Source organism: Dromiciops gliroides, chromosome 1 (genome assembly GCF_019393635.1).
Source record: "Dromiciops gliroides isolate mDroGli1 chromosome 1, mDroGli1.pri, whole genome shotgun sequence".
NCBI classification, from domain to species: domain Eukaryota; kingdom Metazoa; phylum Chordata; class Mammalia; order Microbiotheria; family Microbiotheriidae; genus Dromiciops; species Dromiciops gliroides.
In genome coordinates, this window is record NC_057861.1 from 54,329,555 (window position 1) to 54,343,722 (window position 14,168).

Sequence of the window (14,168 nt, forward strand, 5' to 3'; positions counted from 1 at the left end):
GCATTGCTGAGAGTAGTCAAGTCATTCACAGTTGCTCATAGAACAATACTGCTGTCACTGTGCACAATGTCCTGGTTCTACTCACTTCACTATACATCAGTTCATATGAGTCTTTCCAGGTTTTTCTGAAATCATTCTGCTTGTCATTTCTTATAGCCCTTTATTTTCTCCATCTCAAAACCCCTTTTCCGTCATGACCCACCCCTTCCTCCTTTCTTCCAGTCTCTAATAAAGAGTGGTCCTTCCTTCTCTTGCCAAGGCCAACCCCTCCACATGTGCATTTGGTCCCATCCCCTCCCACCTTCTCCAGCACCTTATCATTCCTTCCCTGTCTGTCTCTAAGCTTCATTCTTGCTGTCTATGGTTCCTTTTGCTCTGCCCTTGAGCTTGTCCCTCATCCTTAAAAAACTGCCATTCCCTCAAGCTACTGTCCTATATCTCCCTTTCTCAGTCAACCCTTCAACTATACTCATGGCTGCCTGAACCCTCTGTAATCAGAGTCTTGACCTCTCCCCTTGACTGGGACTGCCCTCTCCAAAGTCACCAAGGCAACCACCTTTTCTCTGTCTTCTCCCCCCCCAACCCCCACCCGACCACTGCCTTACTTGGCAATGCTGACCAACCCTCCTCTTGCAGCTGCTCTGACCCTGCACTCTTCTGGGTCTCCCCTCTGTCTATCCGGCTGCTCCTTCTCAGTCTCTTTTGCTATCTCATCATCCACAGCACAGCCCCTACCTCTGCATATTTCTGAATATTCTGCCGTGGGCCCAGTTCCCTTCTTTCTCCCTTCTCTCATTTGCCTAATTATCCCCCATGTGACTTCTAGATCTATACATACAGTCTCACCCTCTTCTCTGAGAACAGACCCACACGACCAATTATTTATTGCACATTTCAAACTGAATGTCCCACAGGCACCTCAAACTCAACATGGCCAAAGCAAAACTCAATATTTTATTGTCATAATTAACCCATTTCCCCACAAACCCTCCCTTTTAAAAAAGTCCCTATTTCTGTCAAAAGGCAGCTAGGTGGTGCAATGACTAGAGCTCCAGTAGGTAGCGTTGGGAAGACTCATCTCCCAGAGTTCAAATCTGGCCTCAGGCAGTTACTAGCTGGGCATGTCACTTCCCCCTGTCTGCCTCAGTTTCCTCAACTGTAAAATGAGCTGGAAAAGGAAATGGCAAACCACTACAGTATCTTTGTCAAGAAAACCCCAAATGGGGTCATGAAGAGCGGGACACTAGTGACCAAGACCAAGACCAAGATCAACACTACTACTACTACTACTACTACTACTACTACTACCACCACCACCATGTTTGTCCAAGGCACAAGGTGCATAATCTCAGCATTATCCTCGTCTTCTCCCTCTCCCTCATGAACCCAGCCAGTTGCTAAATCTTGACTTTTCTACCGTGATGCCCCTACCCACAGCGCGCGCGTGCAGACACAGACACACAGACACACACACACACACACACACACACACACACACACACACACCCCTCCCATCTGAGTTCAGACTTCATCGCTTCTCACCTGGATTGTTCCTTGCTTCACGTCTCTGTGTACTCTCGCCCAGCCAGCCCACAGCCCACAGATCTGACTGTGTCACTCCTCTATTCCTTTAACTACACTGGCTTCCTATCGCTTCTGTTTAGATTGTCAAATCCCTCAGAATCTGGCACCAATCTATCTTTCCATCCCTGTCCTCCCATGCTCCTCATTCAGCCTCACACATGACATTCCATCTCCCATTTCCACGCCTTTGCCTGTCCACTCTGCCTAGAATGCCCTTGACCTCATCTCACAGAATTCCTTTCTTCCTTCAAGACGCAGCCCAAGAATGAAGCAGCTTTTCTTGATCTCGGCAGCTAGGGCCATCATAGCTAGCATTTATGTAGCACTTTAAGGTTTTACAAAGCACTTTCCAAATTTTACCTCATTATTGTATTATTATTGTGATCCCCACTTTACAATTGAAGAAACTAAGATAAACAAAGGGTAAGTGACTTGACAAGAGTTACACAGCTAGTAAATATCTACGGCAGAATTTGAACTCAGGTCTTCCTGACTTCAGGTCCAGCAGCCTATCCACTCTACCCAGTTGCCTTAACACACCAGCTTGTGTTTAACTACTTTGAATTTATTCTCTTTATTTGGTTTGTATATACTTATATGTGTTCTTGCTGTCTCCCCTAGTAGAATATAAATTCTTTGTGAGTAAGGAATCTTGTGTTCTCTGTATTTGTATCTCTAGTGCCTAGTACCATGCCTGGCAGACAGTAGGTTCTTAATAAATGCTTGTTAACTGACTGACTAATCTCTGAATTCCTCATCCATATCGTTTTCTATCACACTACAAGTCAATGAATATCACAAATTCAACAAAAATATACTGAATGAATGAATAAGGAAGGCATTGATTAAGTGTTAATTAGGTGCCGCACACTAAGGATACAGATGGGAAAGCAGACAATCCCTGCCCTCCAGGAGCTCACATTCTAATAGGAAAGCATCCAGCTTCAAGTCAGATGGAGAAGTCTTATGGCCCTTGGGGTGCACTCACAAAGCAGATGGTGATAGCTCATATTTAAAGCCATTTCCACTGATAAAAAACAAGTCTGGGGGGCAGCTAGGTGGCACAGTGGATGGAGCACCGGCCCTGGATTCAGAAGGACCTGAGTTCAAATCCAGCCTCAGACACTTAACACTTACTAGCTGTGTGACCCTGGGCAAGTCACTTAACCCCAATTGCCTCACCAAAAACAAAAAACAAAAAAAAAACCCCAAGTCTGTTTCTGATGCTGAACCGGCCAAGAACCTTCTTTTGTTGGCCTTCAGTAGGAGTAGCTGCAGTCCCTGCAGGAGCAGCTCCCACAGGGGTTCTTTTGAGCACCTACTGTGTACAGAGCCCTGCACTAGACACAGTTTAGGTAAAGCACAGTCCCTGTGCTAATGGACAAAATATCAATGGTAGACACAGCCTACCTCATATTAACCTATTAGGTGAAAATGGGATCCTATGCCAAAGGAGAATGATGCCAGGACCCTCTGTCAAGGCCTAGCTCTCTGTCACTGGCACTCCCATTTACATCTCAGTAACAGTCCCAAATGACAACATCAAGAAGTTTCCTATGACGAAAGTGGAGTCCAGTTATAATGGAGTCCTTGTGGTGTTAGCAAACAAAATCCCTGAAGCACCATGTGACTTTAAAACATTATGTAGGGGCAGCTAGGTGGTGCAGTGGATAGAGCACCAGCCCTGGATTCAGGACTATCTGAGTTCAAATCTGGCCTCAGACACTTAACACTTACTAGCTGTGTGACCCTGGGCAAGTCACTTAACCCTAATTGCCTCACTAAAAACAAAAACCAAAAAACCCCCATTATGTAGGGGGCAGCTAGGTGGCGCAGTGGATAGAGCACTGGCCCTGGATTCAGGAGGACCTGAGTTCAAATCTGGCTTCAGACCCTTGACACATACTAGCTGTGTGACCCTGGGCAAGTCACTTAACCCCAACTGCCTCACCAAAAAAACCCAACCAAACAAAAAAAAACATTATGTAAATGTTAATTATTAATAAAACAACACTGGTTGGAGCAATGTTATGCTAGGTATGGTTCTCCTGACACACATTCAAATGACTATCTGTTCGTTAAATCATAGCACTAAAGCCTATTTTAAGCAATTGGGGGCTTCTTTAGGCCACCCCCCCACCAAATACATGTGATTATATTATTAAAAAATAACTAAATAGGGACAGCTAGATGGCGCAGTGGATAGAGCACTGGCCCTGGATTCAGGAGTACCTGAGTTCAAATCCGACCTCAGACACTTAAAACTTACTAGCTGTGTGACCCTGGGCAAGTCACTTAACCCCAATTGTCTTACTAAAAAAAAAAAAAAGAAAAGAAAAGAAAAAAAAGAACTAAATAGGAACCTAGAAAATATAATGAAAACTCCCCATTTGGAAGATTTCAAATTGCACAATACAAAAATGCTGGCTACATAGGATCCTCTTCCTCTAATGCTATTCTTGTCCTTTCTTTAGTCCAAGAAATAGAGAAATAGTGGATTTTCTGCTATTCTGGTCATCCCTTTAAATGGAGACATAGTTGTGTAGTCACAGATTATTAGGGACAGAATAACCTTAGAACATAACTCAAAGAATGTCAATATTAGAAGGGACCTTAGAAAAGACAACATGGAATGCTAGACCTGAAAGACATCTAGGCATACACTCCAGAGGATGTTCAGGCTGGACAGAACCTTAGATCATCCCTTGACTTGGAATGCTCATTATAATGACTTGAAACCAGAGGATATCAGTTAATCAAATACTGGTTGACAATGAGGCAATTAAGAGATTACTGATAATTTTGGAGTGAGCAGTTTCAACTGAATGATGAGGTTGAAAGATAGACTCAAGACAGTTAAGAACAGCATGAGAGGGGCAGCTAGGTGGTGTAGTGGATAGAGCACTGGCCCTGGAGTCAGGAGGACCTGAGTTCAAATACGGCCTCAGACACTTAACACTTACTAGCTGTGTGACCCTGGGCAAGTCACTTAACCCCAATTGCCTCACCAAAAAAAAAAAAAAAAAAAAAAAAGAACAGCATGAGAGGAAAGGATGTGTGGAGGCATCAAGTATAAATGGACTTCTTAAGGAGTTTAGCCACGAAAAGGAGGAGATACAGGCCTATAAGGATGGAAGGACCAAGTGATGGGCTTCTAAGGATGGGGGAAATAGAGGTGTGTTTGCAGGCAGCAGGAAAGTAGCCAGTAGCCAGGGAGAGAGTGAAGTTTAGTGAATGGAGTTAATAAGAGGGGAAATCTACTAGAGGGGACAAGATGGAGACAGATCACATATGCCCGTTGAAGGATTTGCCTTGGCAAGAATTAGATCCACATTTTATGTGAGATGGGTGAAGGAGGAGATATTGAAGAAAGGCATCTGAATGATACGAGATAAGGAAGGGAGAAGAGGGAGCCCTTGGCAAAGGGCCTCAATTTTTCTAGCGAAATGGGAGGCAAGGTTCTCAGCTGAGAGAGTGGTGGGAAGGGGAGCCATGGGAGGTGGGAAGAGGGATGGAAAGGTTTGGAAAAGGTGCTGAGAGGTGAGCCACTTATGGAGGATTGCCTTGCCTCAATGACAGTCCAGTCAGGCTATGTAATCAATCTTTAGTGCACCCAGGCAGCAGCATTTCGTGATTTTGTTCAGCTGCATCCAGCAGCATGAGAATAGGAAGGAAGGCAGTAAATAGCAAGTATAAACCAAGGCAGGGTATGATGGGCACGGGGTTGAGGAGGCAGGAGATGTAAGATCAGAAGAGACTAAAAAAAACCATTTTTTTGGTGGGGGTGTTGCAGGGTAATGAAAGTTAAGTGACTTGCCCAGGGTCACACCGATAGTAAGTGTTAAGTGTCTGAGGCCAAATTTGAACTCAGGTCCTCCTGGATCCACTGCACCACCCAAGAAGAAAGTAATATTGATGCACTGGTTCACCCTATGTCCAAGAAAAGGAAGGGAAGAGAACCTAGCCACTGCAGGAAAGAACTAGGAAAAGAGGGAGCGGAGGTCTCAGTGAGGAGGAGGAAGGGGATTAGGGACTGTAAAGAAGAGGAGAAGTTGGAATGATGAAATATTATGATCAGATAAAGGAATTTAAGAGCTCATGGACATGCAAGGGGAACACTTGTGGGTGACAGTGTGGTCACCAGCTGACCTGGGGTGGGGGAGTTGGTCCTTGGAAATGAGTAAACAGAACTGGGAAGTGAGGATATCTGAGAGTCAGGATAGACGAGCAGGCAGCCCTCTGAGCTTGCCTCCAAGTTTGAGATTCATTGATTCCTCAAAGGACAATAGCAGTTAACCTGAGTGCGCATCTAACATTCAACGTTCAACAAACCAAACAGAAGTAAACATAGTCACCTTGGGGGGTGGGGGTGGGGAATGACATATCTGTGATTCTTACAGGACAGAGTTCTGCCCTTAGACATTCTGGAGCAGGAATAGTTCGAGCCGCGAGCCACTCTCTAGACTCAATCTGGTTTCTCGTCCGAAGTCCTGTCTTGACCACGCTCCAGAGTCTCATGCTTGCCCCGGCAATCCTTTATGAGGAGGCAAAGAGCCCAGAGAGCTCAGCACCATCTGTCTGGGGGTGGTCCTGCTTGATGCCTACTTTCTGAAGCCTGCCTCTTGGTTCGGCTAGGATGGACCCCGTACGTTAGTAATATAAGGATCTGGGATTCTATCGAGGGCAGGTATCCCCTCCAACAGTACAGATCACAATGACCACAGAAACTGACAGTGGTCTTTAACAGTTGCTGTGGTGAGCCATCCTCTAGCTGCCAAGCTAACCACCAGCTTTTCTTAATCTAGCTAGGGTATATGGAACTGGGCAGAACTGGTTAGGGCTTGTGCTCTGCTGCAAGAGTCAGTTTTCAAGAACCAGGGGCACCTCCACACTACAAGCAGCAGTTAAATAAAGGGATTAACTCCCTATTTCCTGGTATTTGATTCTGACCTCATGCAATAATTGCCATTGTAATTCACCTTTATATAGCGCTGTAACTCTTGCCTCAGCAAGCTGGTGAAGTAGGAATCATCACCTTCAGTTTACAGTTTTAGTTATAGAATTATAAATAATAATGAGGATAATAATAGCTACTCATTGATAGCACTTTCAGATTTACAAAGAACTGTATATTATCTCATTTGAATCCTACAACAAACATGTAAAGTAAATTCTACAAGTGGCACAACCCCCATTTTGCAGACAAAGAAATTGAGGCTCAAAAGCTTACTTAACTTAATAATAATAGCATTTATATATCACTGACTATGTGTCAGACACTTTACAAACATTACCTTATTTGTCATGGAGGTAAGTGCTATTATTATCCTCGTTTATACCTGAGGAAACTGAGGCAAACAGAGATTAAATAACGTGTCTGTCACTCAGCTAGTACCTGAGTCTGGATTTGAATTCGGGTCTTCCTGATTCCACTGTACCACCTAGCTGCTTTTGATAGCTTCTAAGTCTCATAGTGGAATCTGAACCCAAGTTTCTTCTGACCAGGACCTTAGCATGATTAATAATATGTGCACTGTGTTGCTTCTCTTCTCTTATTATCTCCATTTTACAGATGAAGAAAATCTGAGGGTCAGCAAGTTTAAGTGAAAGCACTTGTGTAGTGAAAAGAGCAGAAGTCAGAAGCCTGGGGCCCCAAACCAGGCTCTGCTCCTTCCTTTCTGGAGGGTGGAGCCCCCATAAGACACAAGAACAACCCAAACACATATGGTGATCCAAACATGAAGACCCCGCCTGACTCCTCCTCTACTTCCCATTGTCTTCACTATGCAGTTAGTGCTCTAAGAAAGGACGTCTGAGGTTCTATAACAGCAATGGTTATACAAACAGCTCTTCTTTAAACACATTGGCTACCACACTCCAAGAGATAAACAAAGGATATAAATAGACAGTTTTCAAGGGAAGAATCACAATCCATTAACAATCACAGGAAAGATGGCTCCAGATCACTAATAAAAGAAATATAAATGAAAACAGCTTTGAGGTTTCACTGCCTGTGCAGCAAATAGACAAAGATGACAGAAGATGGAAACAGTCAATGCTCAGGGTACTGAGGGAAGATGGAAACTCTAATATACTTCATATAAAACTTGAATTTGTCCAACTATTTTGGAAAACAATTTAGAATCATGAGAGAAAAGTGACTCCTTCTTCATGCCCTTTAACCTAGAAATACAATTATGGAGCATAGGCCTCAGGGAGCTTAAAGTTACAAAGAAAAGTCCCACAATATTCGTAGGAGCATTTTTTTCTATTTAAAAATGTCTGTCTCACATTGTCCACAGTAACAGCAACATTGTGTGATGATCAGCTGTGATGGAGTGCCGTGTTCAAGGAACAGCAAGTTTAATGTTTAATGTGATGGTACATATATAACCTATATCTGATTGCTTTTCATCTTGGGGAGTGGGGAGGAAAGGGAGGAGGAAAATCTAGAACTCAGAATCTTATAATAAAAATGAATGTTGAAAACTATCTTTATATGTAACTGGAAAAAAAATTATTTAAAAAGAAAAAAAATGTCTGTCTTAATCTCTTTTGTTCTTGATCTCACCCTCATTTTTGAACATATGCTCCTCCTCCTCCACCACCCAATAAGGCATGCCTTATAACAAAGAAAAAAGAGAAAAGCAATTCAGCAAAACCAACCCAATGTCACCCATGTCTGATGATAGATACAATATCTCTCTCTAGATGTCTCCCACCTGTGGAATGAAAGGAAGAGGTGCCATTTCTCCACTCTTCTCTTGATCATTATAGGTGTTCTGTTCTGGTTTTTTGTTCTCTTTATATTGTTGTTGTTATGTATGTTGTTTTCTTAGTTCTGTGCAGTTTGTTCTGTATCAGTTTGTCTTCTCACATTTATGTGTCCATTTGTTGACACAATAAGATTCCATGATACTCACATATCACAATTTGCTCAGCCAATCCTCAATCAATGGGAATATGGTTTGTTTCCAAGTCTTTGCTGTCACAAAAAGTGCTGCATGACACAAAGACCTGGAAACAAAGTACGCAGATGACTATCAACTGGGAATGGTTCATAAACTGTGGTTTATGAACTTAATAGATTAGATGAGTACAGAGAAGCATGAGAAGACTTATATGAACTAATGTTAAGTAAGGAGAACCAGGAAAGTAATATGCACAATGATTACAATACAAATGGTTATGTCAAAACAAAGCATGGCATTAAAATGTATTTTTTTTAAAGTTTTACATACCAGAAAGAAAGGAGAGAGTTAACCATTAACTGTGATATGGCTAGATAAATTGTGACACATGAATGTAATAGAATATTATTGTGCTGTAAGAAAACTGAAAACATGAGGAATTCAGAGAAGCAAAGGAAGCTTCATATGAACTGATACAAAGTGGACAGTGAAACAATGGCTATGATATTGAAAAAAATAAAAGAAAAAGGAATCTGAATGTCCCAGAGAAGATAGGAAGAAATGCATTTTTCTCTTTTCATTGGAGAAGTGGGGGACTATGGATGTAGAATATTGTATACCCTGCCTAATGTTGCTGGAGTCCATTGGTTTTGCTTAACTTTTTTTTTTGTTATAGCACTTCCCTTGCTCATTGAAGGATCAAGGAGGCACTGCATGGTCTATCTGGAAATGACTGTGATGGAAATGCAAAAGGTATCAATACAGCTTTTTTTTTTAATCACCAGGAATATTCCCAAAAGCCTCCTAATTGACTTCCCAGCCTCTAGTCTCTTTCCTTTCAAATCCATCCTCCATACGGCTACCAAACTGATATTCTTAAAGGTTAGAGCTGACCTGTCACCCCTTTACTTGTGAAGCTGCATGGTTCCCTCTTGCTTCTAAGATAAAATACAAACTCTTCTGTCGGGCATGTAGAAACTGCCACAATCTGGCTCCAGTTTGCTTTTCCAGGATTGCTTCACATTACTCCTCTTCATATACCCCATGTTCCAGCCAAACTGGTTTACTTGCTGTTCCTTGAACACGGCACTCCATCTCCTGTCTCTGTGCCTTTGAACACAGCATCTCCCATATCCGGAACGCACCTCCTCCTTTGTGCTTCCTTCCAGGCTCAGCTCAAGTGCTGCCTCCTACTAGAAAACTATCCTGTTCCTCTGGAAATCATTTTATATTTACTTAGTATCGATTTTGTATTTACTTATCTGAGGGTACATTGTTCCCGCCCCCAGAATATAAATTCCCTGAGGGTAGGGACTTTGGTTTTTGTCTTCATATACCCAACAGTTAGCACAGTGCCTAGGACAGAATAGGCACTTTATGAATGAATGAATAAATATTTTTCTTATAAGCCTAAACACTAAAAGGGGACTGAACCATATCCACTGACATTGTTACTATAAATAATATCTGTAGCTAGAGAGGATCAGCAAGAGTGAAGGAAAAGAGAGGCAGCTTACGGGCTACACTGGTGCCTTTGAACACTTGAAGACATTTTTGTCAAATGAAAGGATGGCCCACAGGTTCTTGGAGAGACATGTAAAGGAGCTGGTGAAGTGTGTGTCATTGTACAACCAAAGACAAGAAACCATTTCACACAATGCTTTGTTATCTCAACTTACAGTATTCAAGATACGTGTATCTATACACACATATTTACATACACACACTGCATAAATAAGTTACCATGATGATAACTCCAGTTTATATACCAAAAGATCAAATGGAGAAATTCAAAAATTAAATGTGCTAAAGATCAGCTGGAGAAATTCTATAGAGAATCTGACCATTCCTAAGTCAACCTATACCTCAATCCTCAGTAACTTCACTGTAAAGGAGGGGCACAGGGCTAGAAAAATGGTTTGGGGAGCTATAAATGAGAGTGACCACAACTTCATGCAATCCTCTCTCATTAGTCCACTCAACCTTTCCACAAATAGTCTGTCAATGATCTTTGAACAATGTGGTGCCTGGGATTGCCCATGATGCTTCAGACATGGTGTAAAGAGGGCGGAGTACAGCCTGATTAGCACCTCCACTCTTTTGAGTTCTATGGCTCTCATGAACTTTCTGGGTTGCTGGATCATACTGCTAATTCATGTTGAGCTTACAATACACTAAACCCCCTACATCCTTTTCACTCAAATGGGGGTCTTGTCATCCTCTTCTTTCTCTTCCTTCCCCCTGCCCCCTCCCCACTCTATATGTAACATTGCTTTTTTAAAAAAAAGATTTCCTATCAGTGGTGAAGTTTTTCAAGTGTTTCCATTCACAGAAGATAATGAATTAATTGCATCAAGCCTTCAATTAAATCCAGGTTAATTTGAATGAGATGGGCTTTGCTAGCCATACAAGAAATACAAAATTATTTTTAAATGTGCATTGCCCAGATTATAGCCTATAACTGCATCAGCAGCCCAAAGAGATAGTGCTTTAGTGTACATGTATATACACACATACATGACCCTTGGAAAAATACTGCAGAGGGCAAATGAACTTGGCCCATAATAGAATAGACCAGGGCTTCTTAAACTCTTTACACTCTCGATCCCTTTTCACCTGAGAAATATTTATGTAAGCCCTGGTATATAGGTATATAAAATAGGTATGCATAACCTTTTACTGTTGCCAGATTTTTCACAACCCTCCTACATTCATTTCTTATTTTATTTTTTTGTGAGGCAATTGGGGTTAAATGACTTGCCCAGGGTCACACAGCTAGTAAGTATTAAGTGTCTGAGGCCGGATTTGAACTGAGGTCCTCCTGAATCCAGGGCCGGTGCTCTATCCACTGTGCCACCTAGCTGCCCCAACTACGTTCATTTCTAAGACCCCATAAGGTAACCCATAGTTTAAGAAGCTTTGGAATAGATGATCAGGCAGGATCACATTTGGGAAAATACTCAGTACTTCTAGAGATCCTAAGCTGCTCACTGCTTACAAAATCCCATCTAACACCAATAATCCTCCAAGAATGTTAAATAGCTATGGAACATGGAATCTCACAATCTCAGAAGAATCAAAGTAGTTGGTGACACAATGATAAAGGAAAGGCATTTGGTGGATATAAAGAGGATGCAACATATTGTTGCACTTGCAAGCAAAAAAAAAGAATCTTCGAAGAATGGAAAAGGAGATGGGCTAGTCATGTGGTCAGAGAGAAGACCAATGGACAGTCATCAGTCCTCATAAAACAGTGAAGCAACCAAAGGCAGATCTCTCACATGTTGAGTGCATCTTTTACAGAAGTTTACAGGAAGACATCCAACAGATGCACAAAGAACATCTGCATGAATTGCTATTTGCACTGGTAGAGGAAAGACTGCATATGAGTGAAGATCACAGATTCATTAACGTATTGAGGCCTAAGTAGGAGGTTATTTGCAGGCACACTGCTTCCCCGAGTAAAAGGCAGGCTTTATTTTAATTTTTTTCTTTGTAACCTTAGTGCCAAGTACAGTTGTTGTTCATCCTTTGTTTTCAAAAAGGACCAATGACATCACAGGGTGATGTCTGGACTTGTGCATGAATTGGATTTAAGCTAGGTATAGTCACTCAAAGTTGTCAGCTTCACTCTCTCTTCTAGTCATTGAAGTCCAGTGGCAGGACAGAAATCAAGGCAACTGGTAATGGCCCAGGATGCAGTAGGTGACCTTGCCATCTCTGATGTGACCAAGCTCTAAGTGCTACACAGTGCCTGCTTTGGCCAATTTCATTTTTTCATCTGCCTATTCTACTTTAAGAAGTCTTCACATGCTTGAGGCAGACATACCCTTAACTCCCTGGTGGATTTGAGGCCTGTTGGTTACCTTCAACTTGGTCTAGTCTATCTGCCGAGACAGTTTACCAGGGTGTGGCCGCTGTGGAAGGTAAGTGATACAGTAGAGATAGAGCACTGGTTCAAGAAGACCAGAGTTCAAATCCAGCCTCTGTCACCTACTAAATGTGTATGTAACCCTGGGCAAGTCACTTAACCCTGGGCAAGTCACTTAACCCTGTTTACCTCAGTTTCCTCATCTATAAAACAAGCTGGAGAAGGAAATGGCAAACTACTCCAGTATCTTTGCCAAGAAAACCCCAAGTGGGGTCACAAAGAGTTAGACATTACTGAAACAACAAAAACAACAAGGCCACTGCACAGGTTTGTGGTCTGTCTAGTTTAGGCTACAGCTTCCTAGAATTAGCCACTTTTCTGACAGTTTTCATGAAATCTTCCTGTGCTACAAAATTGTGATCAACACAAATTGCAAATGTTACCTGCTTCTGGGCAAACATTTCTCAGTTTTGCTCTGCTGGAGCCATCTGAGATCTTCACAGTTGCTTTATAATCTATTTCACCAGGTTTTGTTATAAGGCCTGCATGAATCTTTAGTATGTGTAATGCTTGTTCATTTGGTAAATCAACATGCATTTTTCTATTTAATCTTCCTGGACCAACAAAGCAGGGCCCAGTGTGTCTAGTCTTTATGTAGCCATGATCATTTTTTCTCTGTGTAAATCCATCTCTCTGATTCAGGAACTCCACTAAAGTTGTCTGAATTTCTCTAACAGCTAGAGTAGCCTCAGAAAAACAAAAGGCACCAAGAGCATCTATTTCATCCATGAAAATTATGCACAGCTGATGATCCCTGATATAACCGAACATTTTTCCAATCAAACAAGCATCTTCACCAATGCACTCGTCTACAATAGAATTAGATACAAAAAATTCCAATCCAGCTGGATAGCAAAAGCTCTTGGTAAGGTTGTTTTTCATGTTCGTAGTAGTCCATATAGCAAATAACCTTTTAGAGATATTGTTTCTACACAATGTAATAATTTAGAGTTTATAAAGGAGTAATTCTTTGACCTCTCAATTGTTCAGACAGACCTCCAAATTCAGAGTTAGAAGCATTCCCAGGGGCCTCATGAGATGTTGCAAGCCAGTAGATCAAACTCTCAACAAATATCTCATGATAGTGTAGTCACAGCCAGAGCAACTCTTGTCTCTGGCTTCAGCTTACTTTGGTTGCGCTGACATTGACAACCTACAACATAACATATCTTGGTTCATTTGATGCTTTAGTAATGAATTTTCTTCTGTTAATTAAGCATTTCACTCGATATCTGCCTGCCACTTTGTAAGGTCTTTGGATCATTTTCAGACTTTGCTTATCGCTTGGCAAGCTCTTTAAACTGTTTCCTTAACTCTTTGAGGTGCTCATCAATCTTCTTCTCCTGAAGCAGCTTCTTTCAGTAGTCTGAAGAACTAATCTCTGGGTCTGCCATGATGAAAAGGTGCTATTCATAGAGGATTCATGAGCTGATCACTGAAACATGCAGTGGAAGAGGCATTCCAGGGAGAGGGAACAAAAATAAAAATGCCGAGGTGAAAAAGCCAGGAGACCATTTTGGTTCCAATGACAAATGGTTGGAAACCAAGGGACCAGATAATGAAGGACCTTGAACTCCAGGCTATGGCGGTGGCATCTATGACAACCGGGAGTCACTGAAACTTTCGAGCAGGGGAGGGATGTAAACAAAATAGTGTTTTAGGAAGATTTATCTGGAAATCTGTACAGAATGTCCAAATTCGGGAAGACACTAAGTGATGAGACTTAGTGACGATACTAAGGT

General features: G+C 42.0%; 1 pseudogene; it reads right to left on the reverse strand.

Annotated features, from left to right (window-relative positions):
- Positions 1 to 12,716: 12,716 nt before the first annotated feature.
- LOC122744920 lies at positions 12,717 to 13,820 on the reverse strand (annotated as a pseudogene).
- Between the last annotated feature and the right edge of the window lie 348 nt (positions 13,821 to 14,168).